This window comes from Papio anubis, unplaced genomic scaffold (assembly GCF_008728515.1).
Source record: "Papio anubis isolate 15944 unplaced genomic scaffold, Panubis1.0 scaffold88, whole genome shotgun sequence".
Lineage (NCBI taxonomy): Eukaryota > Metazoa > Chordata > Mammalia > Primates > Cercopithecidae > Papio > Papio anubis.
In genome coordinates this window covers 1-18,626 of record NW_022169035.1, presented here as the reverse complement: position 1 = coordinate 18,626, position 18,626 = coordinate 1, and the positions used below count along the sequence as shown (strand labels likewise).

The 18,626-nt window shown below is 40.0% G+C and overlaps 1 protein-coding gene across 1 annotated transcript in view; it reads right to left on the bottom strand.

Moving 5' to 3' along the window:
- LOC116273562 (tropomodulin-3) overlaps positions 1 to 7,417 on the bottom strand; it is a 61,612-nt gene extending 54,195 nt beyond the window's left edge. Inside the window, exon 1 of the mRNA XM_031662704.1 lies at positions 6,973 to 7,417. The gene's annotated coding sequence lies outside the window, so the exon portion shown is untranslated. The remainder of the gene's footprint in view (positions 1 to 6,972) is intronic.
- Between the last annotated feature and the right edge of the window lie 11,209 nt (positions 7,418 to 18,626).

The window sequence follows — 18,626 nt, the reverse complement described above, 5'->3', positions numbered from 1 at the left end:
AAATTCTGAGTGATGAAGAGGTGAAACCAGTGTGCTAGAAAAGTACTTTAAATCTACACTTTGTCTACAGAAACTTTTAATCTCTAAGCTAATGTATACTGTATTTCATATAAAAGTAAAAAAACAATTTATATTGCACAAGAATATGGGAATTGGTTTTCAAAGCATAACATTCTCATGATCATTTAAGAAAAACAAAACTTTTTGTAAATAAGCAAGTTCTGCCAGCTAAGTTAGGCAAAGCTTAAGAATTTTTAATCTGGAATTCTGGTATGTTCAGACTATTTTTCTTCTTAACTCACTTTTTACAGCAGTGTTTCTCCTGCTTTTGACGGCATCATAATCTCCTGGTGGGCTTGTTAAAACACAGATTCCTGGGCCCGCCCCCAGCGTTTCTTGATTGGGTAGGTCTGGGGTGGGCAGATAATGTGCATTTCTAATAAGCTCCCAGGTGGTGCTGATGCTGCTGGTCAGGAACTACACCTTGAGATGTACTGCTCTAGAGGTACTCCCCTCATCAGTTCTGACAACTACATCTCATACTGTGTGGCAGAGTATATTTTGTTTAACTCAAAATTCTTCGAAGGCTGAAGAACTTTGTTTAAATATTCCACAAAGTCTATGGGTGCTGTTGCTTTTCTTCTTTCCACTCACCCACTGCTTCACTGAACTTCAGCTAGTGGAGGCTATACTTAAGGACATCAAGAAACTCCTGGAATATTTTCAGCCAAAAGTCTTCATCCATTTACCATCTTCCTTTTCATTTATCACTTATTTCTAGAATCCCTGTTTTTCACACTGGACTTCCAGGACCATGCTAATTTTTTAATGGAATCTCAGCAATCTCATTTTGCTAAGAGTTTTAAATTTTAGCTTTCTATAAGAATAATTTCTAAAAATTAATAGCCATATTCTAGATCCTTTGGATCACTTAAAAAGAAGCAATGTTGTAGAATTTCAGTTGCCACATTTACATTTATATTTATCATTGCACCAGCACCTGGTAGAACTGCTTTAATTGTTTTGATTGTCAGTTAACACTAGGGGCCCGACAGCTTTTTTCCTTTAAAAGGGATCTATATATAAGTTTGAGAAGCAATGTTCTACTCTATTCAACCAATCTCCACTTATTTTCTTCAAGCTTTATATTTGTATAGGGAGTAAGGTGTCAACATTGACTATATTTTTAAAAATATGGAATCATATGATTCAGAGAGATACTCTATGAGTTGTTAACCTCCATTTCACCACCATTTCCATAGGGCGGGCTCAGAGTTTTCAGATTCTTATCTGTTCTCTCTTTAATGTATACATGTGATCATATTGTTCTCTGGTCCAAAAGCCTTATATAATTCATATTACCCACAACAGGGTTAGGCAAACTACAGCGGGCCAAATTCGGCCTGCTGCCTGTCTTTGTAAATGTTTTATTTGGACACATTCACGTTCATTCATTTCTGTACTACCTATGGCTGCTTTTGTGCTACAATGGCAGAGTTGAGTAATTGCAACAGAGACCCAATGGCTTGCAAAGCTAAAATATTTACTATTTGGCCCTTTACAGAAAAAGTTTGCCCATCCCTGACCTACAAGAGAAAGTCCAATCTTCTCAGCATAAGATACACAGTTCAGAAGCTGGTCCTGACTAGCTAGCTTTCCTATATTATCTCGGGCTGCTCCCCATCACATAGCCTATACTCCAAACAGGCCACAAACTTTAGGCCTCTCTATTCCTTTGCTTATTACGTTCCCTCTCTCTAGAAAAAATGCATTCATTCCCATCTACCCCTATCCTCAACTGAACCTCACATATTCTTCAAGACCTGGCTGAAAATGTCGTATCTTCCCTGAAAATTTCCCTGGTCTCCATTCTCACATACAGGCAAAATTAATGATTTCTTTAAGGATGTTGGCATTATCTTTTTTTTTTTTTTTTTTTTTTTAAGAGACAGAGACTTGCTCTGTCAGGCCAGAGTGCAGTGGCGCAGCCTCAAACTCTTAGGTTCAAGTGATCCCTCCTCCTCAGCCTCCTGAGTAGGTAGGACTATACGCATAAGACATCATGCCCAAACTGTTGTTGCTATTATCTTTCTATATACATCCATTAAAACCACAGGTTGTATTGTACATTGGTAACTTCAAAACTTAAGGGTGTAACTGAAAATACTGACATAAAATGATAAGAAGGTTTCCTAGAAAATCAGATAGAACAAATTACTATAAAATGACAGTACCATAACTAAAGAAAGTCCAGGTGCAGTGGCTCACACCTGTAATCCCAGCACTTCGGGAAGCCAAGTCGCGAGGATTGCTTAAGTCCAGGAGTTTGAGACAAGCCTGGGCAACATATTGAGACCCCCAATCTCTACAAAAAATAAAAAATTAGCCAGGCTTGATGGCTCACGTCTGTAGGCCCAGCTAGTAGGAGGCTGAGGTGGGAGGATCACTTGAACCCAAGAGGTCCAGGCTGCAGTTAGCCATGATTGCACCACTGCACTCCAGCCTGGGTGACAGAATGAGACTCTGTCTTAAAAATAAATAAACAATAAAGAGGGCAATATTTCATCATCCAGTTATTTCCTCTTATTCTTCTCAATGTTCAAGATATCTTCTAATTAAAATTTGGCTATTCATGTAACTTTCCTCACTAGATATTAATAAACTGATATTTTGGCTCATGTATAAGTCTTTTATGATTATGGTTGCTACGGGCCAGTTTTTAAGAGATTAGACACCTACCAGTTGACTGAAATTGTGTCTCGGTAAAGATAAAGCTGTGGGCCATCACCTGAAATCCTATCCAGAGCTACTCCATAAAGATACCCCTCAAACTTACTTCAAACCAACATATGATACTGATTGGAGTTAGTCTTACACCTGTTTCTCTCACTAGACACTGTAAAGTTCTTGAAGGGCAGAGGCTCTCTCCCAGATCTCATTCCTCACTGGATTGCCATCGCGAGGTACAGTACCTGGTAGTACACAGCTAACACAAATTTGATATACTTGAATCATACATCAATCTCTGCTTTCCCCTCTTTGGTAGTTCCCTCTTTCTCCTCCAGCCATGTAATGTCCTCTTGCTCCCAAACTCTAATCCCCTTATCACAACTAAAGGGGGACTGAAAAAGAGTTTTTGACACTTGTGTTGATCCTTTGTAGCCCCTTCTTCACCTTTTCTTCCCTATCAACTCATCTGAGCATAGGATTCAGAGTTCTCTGCTATCTAATCTCCCCCAGTTGAAAACGAAACAAAAATATCTGATCGTCAGTCATCTGATCTCTGAAATTAAATGAAAATCTGATTTTTTTTAGGTAACCAAATGAGTTTGGTTAGGAGATACCAGGCCTGAGGTTAACTCCACTTCAGGTGCTGGAGGCCTTCTCTTCAATTGCGCTAGGCTTAAGACTGTGTTATGTTGTCTTTTCCCCATTGGCTTCTCCTAGGATTCCTGGGTGCTGAATCTCCACAACCCACCAGATCAGAGAATTTTTTTGCTCTCAAGATTCCCAGATGAATATTTGTTTTTCAATATACTTACTGTTCTTTTGACATATATTTTTGAACATTTCCTACACCATGAATTATTTGTTCTAGACAACAGGCATAAGCAGTATAGAAGACAGACAAGTTCCCTGCCCTATTTTAAAGGTGGCATACAGACAAAAACCAATGAATAAAGGAAGAAGGTAATATGAGACAGCAATAAGTACTATAAGGAAGAAAACTTAAAGCAATGGAGGTGGGGAGGATCAGGAAGGCTAACTTAAGTGGCTCAGAAAGACTGTTCTGAAAGATGACTTTTGAGCTAGGACCTAAGGTCTCTAAGAAGCTCTCTCAGCCTAGGACTATGCTAATAGCTGCAATCTAGGTGAGAAATGATGGCAGCTTTGCCTAGAGTTGTGGCTGTGGAGATGGAGAGAAGTAGATAAACGTGGTATGTTTTGGAAACACAGCGGTTGGCTGTAGGGGATAAACACATGAGAGGCTCAAAGGATGACTTCTAGGTCCATTTCAGTTAGTATTTAATAATATTTCTTATTCCACACCTATTTTTTTTTCCTGAGGAGCTGAACATTGTCCTATGCCACCTATATTTCTAAGCCTGCTTTAAAGAGTTTCTTGGTTGATATTTTCATCATAGTCTGTTTTGAGATCCACATTGTGAATGGTCCTAATATAACAGTTTATGAACAAACCCATAATAATGATAATCAACTAACTAAACAAAATCAATCAATCAGAAGTTACTAAATAAAACATTTGCTGGCTGTCCTTAAACATACAGTCTAAACCAAAGAACATGTCTTTTTGTTAATGCCATTTCTGGTATCATTTTTTGCAAAAGATTGAGTCTAAAAAGTAAAACAAGCAAATAACTTGTCATGCCTTAAAAAAAATTTTTACACAATTGCTGCTTCTTATTTTCTTTCCAAAATCTTCAATGCTTACTGGTCAAACTGCTGAAGAAGAATCATGAATCTGACACCCAGGAACCATAGTGATGTTTCCCTTACTCTGAGTTCCCTGACCGTCTTTCTTCTAGCAGTCCAGTCCTCAGCTTACCTCAGCTGAACACACAGTTATCACCCCCCAACAGTCCTTATCCTTACCAATAAGCATGCCCCTCCATAACTCTCAACATCTTTGACCCTGTCTCTCTGGAACTCCTCTGGCAAAACTCCACATCTGATTAAAACTAACTCTTCTGGCTGGGTGCGGTGGCTCACGCCTGTAATCCCAGCACTTTGGGAGGCCGAGGTTGGCAAATTACGAGGTCACGAGTTCAAGACCAGCTTTACCAACATGGTGAAACCCCTGTCTCTCCTATAAATACAAAAATTAGCTGAGCATGGTGACACATGCCTATAACTCCAGCTAAGGAGGCTGAGGCAGGAGAATCACTTGAACCCAGGAGGCGGAGGCTACAGTGAGCCGAGATCGCATCATTGCACTCCAGCCTGGGCGACAGAGCCATACTCCATCTCAAACAAACAAACAAACAACCTAACTCTTCCTACTTCTCACCAGCACCAGGGTGGCAGATGAAGCTGGAGAAAAAACATAGGAACTGACTGGCTACATTTAAAATGTATCACCACTAATGTCAAAGAATACCGCCTAATAATTCTAATATTCTAGTATTTCAAATCCTAGTCCAGTCGCTCTCCTACTCTCTTAGATGACTTTTTTCTACTTCTTTTTTCTCAAACCTTCAATACTGCCTACCCCTCACTCTCTGATGACCTTACCTTAATATTTCACTAAGAATACAGAAGCAATCATAAAATAACATCTGAGTTCCCATCATATCTACAAACCTACCACACCTGTACCTACACACTCTACCTTCCCTCTTGCTGTTATGGATAAACTGTCCAGTCTCTTACCCAAGGCCAATCTGCCTCTTGGAACCAGATCCCATCCCTGCTCATTTATACAAGGGTTCCAGTATACATTTATACAAGAGCACAACTATCCAGTACTTGTGCTCTTTTTCTACTGGACCATGCCCATTAGCACACAGACTGTAATACATACCTCAAATAAAAAACATACAAACTCTCCTTCTACTTCACATCCCTCTCCAGACACTACCCTACTTCTTGGCTCCGCTTTACAGCCAAACTTAAAAGAATTGTCTATATTTGGTACCTCGAGTCCTCTCCCTCTTATTGTCTCAAATATTCTCCCATCTGACTTTCATCCCCACCACTCACTCCACCCAAAGTGATCTTGCCAGCACAGTGCTAAATCCAATTGTCAATTTTTAGTCCTCATCTTTTTCTCTTTTTGGAGACAGAGTCTCGTTCTGTCACCTAGGCTGACATGCAGTGGTGTGATCTCGGCTCACTGCAACCTCTGCCTCCTGAGTTCAAGCGATTTTCCTTCTTGAGCCTCCTGAGTAGCTGGGATTACAGGTGTGAGCCACCATGTCTGGCTAATTTTTTTTGTATTTTTAGTAGAGATAGTAGTCTTTACCATCTCCACAGATTCCTTCCACTCTGGTCCAAGCCATCATCTCCTTCTATCTGGGCTATTGCAATAGCCTTCCAACTTCTGAAAGCAGCTTATCGGGAACATACGCCAACAAACACTCCACTGAGTGCCAGTCAATCATTGTCATACTTCTACAGATTATGTTAACCTGCTATGGCCTCAGAAAGTTTGCCAATCCCTGAATTCCGCAATTCCCCAAAATAAGAAATTGGCCTGCTCTACTTAGAGAAACTGTCTAGCCAGCACTGCTCTCCCTTATTACAGTAAGCATTAAATTCAGCTTTGCCTTTGCTTCAGATATTGACTGGCAGTCTTATCGTTTCATGCTGAAGAAAACTTTTGGTCATTATATATGTTTACTTTTAAACAAAACTATTTCAGTGTTGACACATATTAGATAATAGTAGTTAGGATCAAAATATTCCCTTTGGATGAATATCCATGTAATCTTTTGAAGTACATACGGTTCACTAGCCAACAATTTCCCAAGTATCTGCTCCAATTTACCTCAATTAGAAAAATTCAAATTGACATTCCCTTTTCTTTTTTGTTTGGACATGGTTCAAAATTAATCTGGAAATAATGCAACAATAAGTTATCTCTGGCTGGAGATTTTAACATTCAAAACATCAAAATACTCTTCTATTTAATGTTAAGGTTGAGTTTCATCTCTGCTGGTTTAAGGAACATTCTCTTTGATAGAGAAGGCTGAGGTAAAGACAGTCATCTATGTATTCTTGGGATTGTTGAGGCTGAGTATGAATATCTGTCAAAGACAATGTGGCAGATTCCTCAAAGGCAAGGGAGTTTCAAGACCTCATAAGGTCATATCCTTTTTATAAGCTTATAATTCTAAATAACACTAATTATAAACAAAGAATATATTCAGTGACTGTCTTAGCCCATTTGGGCTGCTATAACAAAATACCACAAATTGGGCAGCTTGTAAACCACAGCAATTTATTTCTCACAATTTCCAGAGGCTGAGAAGTCCAAGAAGACGCCAGCAGATTCAGTCAGGTGCGAGCCCACTTTCTGATTCACAGATGGAGCCTTCCAGCTGTGTCCTGAAATGATGGAAATGCAAGGTAGCTCTCTAGGGCCTCTTTTATAAAGGCACGAATCCCACTCATGAGGGCTCTATCCTCACAACCTACTCACCTCTCAAAGGCCCCACCTCCTAATACCATCATATTGGTGATTAGGTTTCAGCATATGAATTTTAGGAAGGTACAGACATTCAAACTGTAGCAGTGCCCACCACGCTCAAAGCACTGTATTGGCAAACATATTTACCTTCTAAAAAAAAATGCCCATTTTATTGTAGTTGTATATAATGTATATTACTTTGATAGTAAATGGAGGAGGATAGAGATGGGGTCTTGCTTTGCCCAGAATGGTCTCTCGGCTTCAAGTGATCCTCCTGCTTCAGACCCTCAAAGTGCTGGAATTATAAGCGTGAGCCACCATTCCTGGCTAAGACTTTTTTTAAAGAAAATACACTGGATGCTAAATTTATCCTTTTGTTCGGTTCACTGACTCTTCTATACAGTGAAGCCTAAAAGACAGTATTTTAATGATTTTTGTGGCGTTTTGGGGATGCTATCGCTTGTTGTCTCAGATATTAGCACAGCTCAGTGAGATAGCTGCTTTGCACACAGTCGTTTGAAAAAAATAGTGGTTGATTATTCTGTGTAAAAGTCCCACAGAAAATAATCAACCTAAGTATGGGATAAACTATGTAGCCCTGTTTTTCCTGCCATTGCTACTAATGCCATCTTACATTTTAAAAAATGAAATCTATAGATCGCAGAGAAAACAGTTAGAAATCTGAAGGCAGTGCAGAAAAATTTGTTAGGGCTAGAATAAGGGAGATGTAATTAGACACAGGTCACGGAGGACTACCTTAAAGTAGAAAGTAGCCAGATCAGTTCTGTGATTACTACAAGAAAATACTTAACAGGTTATTCATATCACCTTTTTCAAAAACAATCTTTCAACAAGACCCTGCTGAGAGACTTTGTGGCTCTCTTGTAGGTGCCCCACTTCCTTTTCTGATGAATAGTAGCAAACCAGCTCCCAGTCCTATCCCACCTCCCCTTTTTCTTCTTAGTGGAGCTGCAGCATCAGAGACACAGGGCAAGGTCAAAGAGGAACCAAACCCACTCTGTGCATACCAAACATGGATGCCAAAAGAGCCACACCCTTAGCATATCCAGTTTCTCGGCACCAAATGTTTTTCAGTTTTTAATTTTTTGGTTTGTTTGTTTAATAGACTGGGTAGACTGGGAAATGTTTTTTCCCAGTTGTTGCAAACTCAAAATATCTTTAAAAAGAAATGACATCATACGAACAAGTCTCTGACAGTAATAAGGTTACAGAGGCTGGTTAACTGAAAAAGAGACTTCTACCAGTCCTACTGGGAACAAAACTAAGTATGATATGAAGTGGCTTACAGGGAAAGATTTATCAGAGCTCAGCCATCAATCAAAATGCTGAATCCATGCCAAGTGCATAATGGTGAGATTAATCTGAGGGTTTTCTTTCTCTCCCCCAAAGGGAAGCATCACCATGACTCATTCTTCCTCTTGCAAGAATTTTCTTAATCCACCAAGTTAGTAAGCATTGAAGAACACATAAAACCTAAAATAAACTAGGCCAGGTCTAAAAGAAATCATGCTGAGAGCAAGTTGAACGTTATGCAGTGAACAAAAGGTATTATTTTTCCTCAGTTTCAATCCTTCCAAATTTCCTGGGCTTCAAACTAGATTTGGTTTTTGTTTGCTTTTTTTTTTTTGAGACAGGGTCTCACTTTGTTAACCAGGCCAGAGTCTAGTGGCATGATCATGGCTCACTGCAGCCTCGAACTCCCGGGCTCAAGCAATCCTCCCACTTCAGCCTCTCAAGTAACTGGGACAATAGGTGCGTGCCACTATGTCTGGCTAATTTTTATTTTTTAATTTTTTAATTTTTTTTTTGTAGAAATGGGGTTTTACCATGTTGCCCAGACTGGTCTCAAACTCCTGGGCTCAAGTAATCCATCTGCCTTGGCCTCCCAAAGTGCTGGGATTATAGGTATGAGCCACTGAGCTCAGCAAGTAGTGCATTTTAAAATTTTAATGGAAAAATCTTCAGTCTTAAAAATAGATTAAAAGTTTTTAATTTTAGCTAGATTATATAACTCAAGCTCCCTTTCTTTGCTAGAATAAGGAGAACTTTCTGTACCTTCTGACTCCTTGACTGACTACTCTGAAATTCTGTAACAAACTGTGACAAACCTATGTAATTAATAGGATTCAATTATCACCAGAGGAGGAAAAACAAACAAAACCCAGATGAAACCAAAATTCTTCTCTTGTTTTATTTTTTGAGACAGGGTCTCCCACTGTCACCCAGGCTGGAGTGACCACAGCTCAATGCGGCCTCGACCTTCCGAACTCAACCGATTCTCCCACCTCAGCTTACTGAATAACTGGGACTACAAGTGTGTGCCAACCATGTCCAGCTATTTTTTAATTTTTTGTAGAGATGAGGCCTCACTATGTTGCCCAGGCTGGTCTCAACTCCTGAGCTCAAGCGATGCTCCCACCTCAGCCTCCCAAAACACAGAATTACACATGTGAGCCACTGTGCCTGGCTGGAACCAAAATTCTTCAGGAGAGAAAGTCTAGCACTTAGTTAGCTCCCAGCATCAAACTGAGGGTGAGCAGCTCTATGGATTTAGGGGTTCTGACTTTAATCTCTTCTTAGTTTCCTGGGCTAGATGAAGAATAGCTAAAATATAGTCCTGGTTCTGACAGGTGAATCTTCCACGTCCATGACAAACACAGCAAATCAAACAGCCTTTTTTTCACTGAGCACAGATCCTCCCTCAGTCCTTAGGCAGCTACTACCAGTAGATGAGATTTGGCAAAGGTTGAAACCTATTCATTTTATCCCTGAGCCTGATGGACTCAGGTCCCTGCTAATTCTAATTGTCTATGATTTTAAGGAAACACCATTTAACCCAATCTTGGGGGAAAAAAATACTGATGTGCCTTCATCACTGCCAAGGTGAACAATGTATAAGTAAAAAGGAAAAATATGAAAGCTGAATCATGCTAGATATGCACATACAAAAGCTGAAATACTTCAGGAAAGTGACTTGAAAAACCAGAACCAGATAGACTTAAAAAGTGAACAAAGTAAACAATGAAGTCAAGCATGAGCCAATGTTATTAAGTAGTAGAGGGAAAAAAAGTTACAGTAGTATGACCATATTAATACTTTCCCGAAAACTCACCAAATAAAGCAAATTTATACAGCTGATTTTCTATTTTCACATTGATTTCCATAATAAAGTTAGACATGTTTCCACAAAAACATGAATTCCCTACATATCAGAAATCATAGGAATGAATGCAAAAAGTTTCAATCACAAAATTAAATATAAATTCTGTCAATGTAGTATGAATACTAAAGTAGCACATTCATTTCTGCCTTGGTCTTTATTTCCTTTTCTTTTATTAAAATAAATTTAAAAGTATTTAACTACTGCCTCTCTTTATTTTGATTAAATTTTATAACCAAGACTCTCAAGAGGAGAAGAGTACTGAAAGATATTAGAAAAAAGACTTCAGAATAAGAAAAAACAGGTTAGAAAAATGGACTTGGAATTTGGAAAGAGGCCTTTGGGAAACAGGTTTCATAAAGGCTTTAACCACAGAAGGTGATATTTTACGGAGTTTCAGAGGGTTCTCCTCACCCCATCATTCATTGACATCTATTCCTCAAATGTGGCCCACTTTTTTTGGCCCACTTTTTTCTAGTACCTCAAGAAAGTCTACTGGTTAACAAAAGACCTCCAAGGTCCTTCGAAATCTAAATAATCAACTTTTAAAAACAAGTACTTGAGAATAACTCTGGAAGGATCCACAAGAACCAGAGACAAACTAGTTAGCTGAGGATACAAGTGAGAGGGTTCACTCAGCATTTGCTATATATCCAGGAGGACCCCAGGAGTTTTGTACCATGTGCATTTATTAATTTTATTTTTAATTTAAAGGACAATTCGATCATTTGTTGCATTTTGATGCTGTGTATGAAAAAACAACAAATATTATCTCTGACTTTAGAATTATGCATGCCACACTCAGGTAATAGCAAGAAATGCTTTGGTAGAAAAAACAAAACGATTAGCCATCAAACAGTCCTATTAGAATTTCAGAACGTTATTTAAAAAACAAACAAAAAACTAGCAATCTGTGAAACGAATAGCAAAGCTCATTTTAAAAAATATGTAATTATATATTCTCCCAAGTTCCACAGCTTTGGACCAAAGGCCCTATTTAAGTGAAATCCTGAAACTGGGATTGAGGCCAGTTTTGGGGTATGTTTTCTCAAAACCTTTTCCCTAAGGAAACATCAAGAGAAAGAACTTTCTAAAGTCCTATGCAGGCTCTTCAAAGCCCTATGTCTCTAAGCCCTGCCCCTTCCCAGGAAAGGTTTTAGGATCTAGATAAATTTCTGGAACCTCATAAAGAGAAGTAAAAAAATACTGCTTTACTAAGACCTCTGTCACACCAGGCTCTAGACAAGCAAACTGACTCTAAGCTCTTGTTTTCCTGCTCTAACATCTGCATCTTTCCTATAGTCACCTAAAACACTGCTTTTAAGATTTTACTCCTTTACTTAGAAACGTTTCTTGTTAGGTGTTTGTAGTTTGACAGTTTCTTGGGTGATTTTGATAAAACACCCCTTCCTACTTGCTCTAAGAATCCTCTGCTTTAACCAGGCTAGATTCCTCAGGGCCTCACAGATACCCAAACTTCATTTTCACCTGGCTGCCTCATTGGTTTCCCACAATGGTGTCACTCTTCTTAAACAATCCTTTTTACCCCAGGCCCAAATTTCACTTCTCTATCTTATCCGCACACTGCACAATTCAAAGACTAGCTGAAGTCTGTCCTCTCCAAAGCCCTTCCTAGCTCTTCCAACTCTGACTACTCTTTTTCCTCCTCTCAAGGTCAGCAGTGCTCCAGGTGTGGCACACCATCTAGCCCCACTGCTCACCACTGAGTCCTGAGTACGGTGCCCCAGCTGGTATGAATGAATGCTCCTCAATGGACCATGCCTCACTCCTACATGGTGAAGGCATTCATACGCACCTTCAGAGACACGGCACACTTCTGACTTAGAGATACCACTAGAATTACTCTAATCAACTTCAGGGGCCTGGAGATATAGCAAGTTTTATTATCACAATTAATTTTCAGATTGAAAGAGTAGTAGTAGTTACAATAGGTTTTTCAAGAGATACAAGCCTAAAATTTGCATAATGTATTTTGTACTTCATGAGGGAGGTGGGGAATATAATACTACTCAAAAAGAGATTTGGTAACTCCTGGAGTTAGGGTATAATTCTCATGAGGTGGGATAAAAGCATGAACTCAGCCAACAGTAGGGCAAAACAGAGTCAATTCTTCAAGAAAATGACACTGCCCCACTACCTTGACCCTAGGCCCTAAATGCAGAAAACCTCATGCCTAATGAGGTTCTATGATATCCAGAATGAACAGCTGAAAAATAACCAACAGGGCACTTGTAAGTAACCACACAGCAGCCACAATCGGCATCCACACAACCCCCCATAAGCAATTTTTGGAACACAAAGAGAAAGGGCAAGATGACTTATACACCACAGACAGCTCGGAAGAGGGCTTGCTAGGAAAAGTAATTTGTTATCATCAAGCTGTATACTTAAAGTTGATGGTATATAAATTATGCCTTGATAAAAGCATGTTTTGTTTTTTTGGTTTTTTTTTTGAGATGAAGGCTTGTTCTGTCGTCCAGGCTGGAGTGCGGTGGCACGATCTCGGCTCACTGCAAGCTCTGCCTCCCAGGTTCACGCCATTCTCCTGCCTCAGCCTCCCGAGTAGCTGGGACTACAGGTGCCCACCACCATGCCCAGCTAATTTTTTTGTATTTTTAGTAGAGATGGGGTTTCACCGTGTTAGCCAGGATGGTCTTGATCTCCTGACCTCGTGATCCGCCTGCCTCGGCCTCCTAAAGTGCTGGGATTACAGGCGTGAGCCACCGCGCCCGGCCGATAAAATTGTTTTTTAAAAAAGTAATCTGGTGACATGAGCTAGGGTATTCACCTATGGAGAAACAGCATGCAGTCCAGTAAAGTGAGGGGAAAGGGGTATTCACTAGGTTTTCATTGGCAGTTTCAAGATAGCAGGCACAAAGCCTCTGGCACAGAAGTAGAAATGCCTCATGATGTTAAGATAGACAGTTCACTATAAATGATAAGAACTACCACAATATAGCCTTTGGAAAGTACACACAAACATATAATAAAAAGCCAAACCAGGCCGGGCACAGTGGCTCACACCTGTAATCCCAGCACTTTGGGAGGCCAAGGTGGGTGGATCACTTGAGGTCAGGAGTTCGAGACCAGCCTGGCCAACATGGTGAAACTCCATCTCTACTACAAGTATATACAAAAAAATTAGCCAGGCAAGGTGGCCCATGTCTGTAGTCCCAGCAACTTGGGAGGCTGGGTTAGGAGAATTGTTTGAACACGGGAGGCAGAGGTTGCAGTGAGCCAAGATCGTGCCACTGCACTCCAGCCTGTGTGACAGAATGAGGCTCCATCTCAAAATAATAATTTAAAAAACCCCAAACCATATAAAACTACTGAAATAATGAGAACCATACAGCTAAGTGGGGATTGGGGATAGTTTCAGAGAAAGGAGAAATGGGAGGGGGTGGAGGCAGAAAGAAAAACAAATTAATACTTAAGACTGGTGATAGCTAAAGAAAGCAGAACTGATGAAAGAAGGGAAGTCTTAGAAATCATTGCTATTGGCCAAGAAGCTTGGTTCACAGTCTCCAAGACATAAGGTCTGCTTTGGGATAGGTTTTTTAAATGGGGGCTAAAGGACATTTTTCCTTTAATATCAAATGAGGGAAATCAAGGGAGCCACACACAAGTAAAAGACAATAATGCAGGCAAACAGAGGAGGTTGCTGAGAGCTTAGTAGAAGGACCCAAAACAGGAGTTCAGGATAATATTTCTAAAATTAACACTTATGACAACAACTATCAATTATCTTTAGTGATAGAATAAAACTCGTTATATCTTAATTACATCATAGGAAAACATTTATTTCATTTTTTACTTTAGTCTCTCAGAATAAAGGGATCATGTCCCATATCATATTATAATGAAGTGAAAAAGAAAGGCATCAATTTTTGTTTATATACGTGTTAAAATGCCAGGCACTTTATCGTACACATCTCCTCATAATAACCTTGCAAAACAGTTCTATCTCCAATTTACAAATGAAGACACTGAGGCTCAGAAAGGCTAAGAGCCTGCTCAAGGATATATACGTTTCAATAGCGGATGTGAGATTTGAACCTGACCCTAAAAGCCATACATTTTTACACAATATCACACTTCCTCTAAAACATACTCAATTTTTGCCATGTTTTTAGTTTTATGATACTAGACACTACACATTAATAGAAGCAAATTAAGTGATATTAGGTGACAGCAACAAGCCACAGCTGGATATAAAAGAGAAGGAAAAGCTACCAACTAACCAAAACACAAAAGTGTGGGACAATTTAATGCAGTTTCTAAGAGCCTATAAACTTCAACGATCTCAGAAGGGAATTCAATAGCACAGTACAATAAATTGTGCAAAGAAAATGAATTCTAAAGTCGATATTTCCCACATCATTTTGGCTAAATTAAGCAGGGACTCCATTTAAGAAGGGCAGGAGAAATTATTATAATACATTTTATTTTTAAAATGACATTTAAAATAACTTACAAAAAAGATTTTGACTTCTTGCTAACTTTATAACCTTGGGCAAGATACTGAACTATTGTTTTGTCCCTCTGTTTTCTCATCTGTAAAATAAGAATAATATTCAGAGTAACTATCTCATGGGATTGATATGTTAATTTGTTAAATGAGGATAACATATATACATCACTTAGAATAGTACCTAACACAGAGCACATGATCAATAGTCAATATTATCTTCATTTTTAAGGAACACTTCATTAGTTCATGTTAAGTAAATGAGATATTATTCATACTATACTCTGATCCACATAATATAAGCAATTAATTGCAGAGATTGAGAGAGTTGGAAACTAAAGAGAATATAGAAGAGTGAGAGATCGATGTACACAAAGAAAACAATAGAAGAGAGGTGCTAGCCACCACTTTGCCCACACTTCTATCAACATTTATCTCACCAGACCGTAATCAGTTGCGTAAATATCTACCTCCACCATAGATTGTGAGCACTTTGAGGGCAAGGACCTACTTTTACATTATCAGCCCCTAACATAGTGCCTGCAACGTGACAGACACTAAATTAACATAAAATAAAGTAATATAAGGGGACTCAGTAAGCATTGAGATCAATGATGTGAGTACTTAGTTTTATCATATCCTAATGGGGCTGGCAGCAGAGTCAGTAAAGTTGTACTGTATTGTCACTCTTTGATTATCAATATTCTACTCCCCTATTCTTTCTGAACTGGGAAACAAATTTCAAAAAGTAATGTTTAAAAAATATTTAATCTGCTATAAAATTAGAAAATTTCCAAATGATAATACAAAATTTAGTAATTCATTTTAAGTATTACAAATATTGCTCACTAGAAAAATTAGCCAGGTGTGGTGGTGTAAAAATCCCAGCTACTTGGGAGCCTGAGGCAGGAGGATCGTTTGAACTCAGGAGTTCAAGGCTGCAGTGAGCTATGATCACACCTGCACTCTAGCCTGGATGACAGAGCAAATGCCTGTCTCAAAAAAAAAAAATTGTTCTGAATTGACTATTATACCTAAAAGTTAATCCTAATGATCAAATGGTCAGTCATAGGAATAAACAGACACTAAATAAGAGAAGACTGAGTGCGGTGGCTCACATTGGTAATCCCAGCAATTTGGGAGGCTGAGGCGGGGGGATTGCTTGAGCCCAAGAGTTTGAGACCAGCCTAGGCAACATAAAGAGACCCCATCTCTATAAAAAATACAAAAAAAATTAGCCAGGCATGGTGGCACTTACCTATAGTTCCAGCTACTTGGGGAGGCTAAGGCGGGCGGATTGTTTGAGCCTGGGAGGCGGAGGTTGCAGGGAGCTATGATCACACCTGTACTCCAGCCTAGGCAATAGAGTGAGACCCAGTCTCAAAAACAAAACAAAATGGAAAAAAAAAAAAAGAGAGAGAATTACATCTATTTCTTAGCTGTCAATCTGCCAGATGCAGGGAACATACCAAAAAAGAGAAGGTATGGTCACTTCCTTCTGACATCAAAATAAGCATGTTTTGAGATGAACAACCCCAAACCTCCTTGTGTGTGGGAACCCACTCCTTACTCCAGTCCCTGTGAAATATACAGCCAAAGCAACAACATAACAATGTCCCATTTTTCACAGCTGTTTGGTACAGGGGTCACCACCCTCAATCTAACCAGGATGGACCAAATTCAATTCTTCTCCAGGAATCGGGAAAGCTGGGAGACAAAACTCAAGTTGAGACATAAGGTTATCACCAAGTCTGGAGACACTACCATAACAAGCCAGTCACCTTGAAGCTGAAGCTAAGAGGAAAGCACAGGTCAGTCTGTAGGGAAGAGAATGAAGCAGGGCTGGGGCTAGAGGGAAGAAAGAAAGGAGAGGCACCTGCCTCAGGCACAAGACTTAATAGGGTGCAAAAAGCTCAGCAATCAAGATAAATTACATAGTAATGCACACTACTTTTTTAAAATCAAAATTAATGTCCTAAAATGGAGCAGAGGCACAGAAAGAAGCCCAAGAGAGCCCCACAAGCAGAGAGAGGACAGAGACTTTCAAAGTGTCTGCTCTGGGTTCCAGCTGTAGGTCATTTCAGGAACCTCAGCGGCCTTACTATAGTAACGCACTACAACTCCCAGCTCTGCCACCATACCATCTAGCAAGCTAGCTAAAGTCGGTTTGTGTTCCCTGAGACCTAAACACCTTGACTAATATACTCTATTTGGGAAAATGAGACATGCACATAAAGTGCTTTTTTTTTTTTTTTTCCAAGAAAATATATAATTAACTGCCAAAAGGATGGTACTAGCTATTAGTGTACAGAAATTCAGAGATCACTGTGGGTGGTCAGGGAGGGACAGAATTAGCTAGACAGAGAGGGGTGAAGAAGTATATACTAAGCAAAGAGATCAAAGCACAGGCTGAAAAAGCTTGGGGCTGGGAGGGAAGCCAGGGCAAGAAGTAAAGGGAAAGGGGCAATCTTCACACACCCTGTGTCACACAGAAGTAAGTACGCCTCCATGCTCTTCCGCCTGCAGCCCTTACATCACACGGTTCATTACACAGGAAATGTCCTTTTGCACTCTTTCTCATGTTCAAATCCTTTCACATCTTTCAGGGACCAGTTCAAATAACATTTCTGCAGAGGATCCCCTTGTGTGCTAGACCAGATTCAGGCAGTGAGAGAAAAAAAGAGGAAACAGTTTCTTCTGAGGTAGGAGGGAAGGTTAAGGGGCTTAAAGCAGTGGCAGCTATTCTCTGGTGGAGGGCACACTATATCACTTGGAATGTTGGCCAATGTCTAAGGAAAGCAGAAAGTGAGATGACTTGACAAGCAATAATAATGGGGGTTCAAGAAAAGTGGCAGAGGAAAGGCAAGCATAGAGGGTGTGCTGAAGACTAACAGAAGAGCCCACCTGCACCAAAAGCCTTGCAGAGGTGAAATCCTACACATCTCCCTTGGTCCATTTCTGTGTAGGGTTCTGTAATTTTTCTCCAAGAAACTAAATTTTGGGGACAACAGCAGAAAAACAAAACGGGAGGGAAATATATGGTAACTAGCCCTGGATCAATCTCAGTCAAGTCCCAATCTGGAAGAGGAGCATAAAAATTTTATTTTTAAGATCAGGGTCCATGCTTAAGAAACTGACAATATAAGCACAACTAAAATGCAAAGTAGCTCAGCTGATGAGCTAAGATGCCAAGTCAATCTAATGGAGAAAAACAAACAAACAAAAAAGAGGTTTGTTTTGTTTTGTCTTGAGACAGGGTCTTACTCTGTCACTCAGGCTGGAGTGCAGTGGCACGATAACAGCTCACTGCAGGCTCCACCTCCCTCAGATGATCTGCCTGCCTCAGCCCCCCAAGGCAGCTGGGACTATAGGTGCATGCCAGTACTCCTGGCTAATTTTTGTATTTTTAGTAGAAATGGGGTTTTGTCATGTTGCCCAGGCTGGTCTCAAACTCCTAGGCTCAAATGATCTGCCTGCCTTGGTCTCCCAAAGTGCTGGGATTACAGGTGTGAGCCACCACTCCTGGCCGAGAAAGGAACGTTTTTCTTAAACCTATCTTTAAAGTTTTCTTTTTTTTTTTTTTTTTGAGATGGAGTCTCGCTCTGTCGCCCGGGCTGGAGTGCAGTGGCCGGATCTCAGCTCACTGCAAACTCCGCCTCCTGGGTTTACGCCATTCTCCTGCCTCTCAGCCTCCCGAGTAGCTGGGACTACAGGCGCCCGCCACCTCGCCCTAGTTTTTTGTATTTTTTAGTAGAGACGGGGTTTCACCGTGTTAGCCAGGATGGTCTCGATCTCCTGACCTTGTG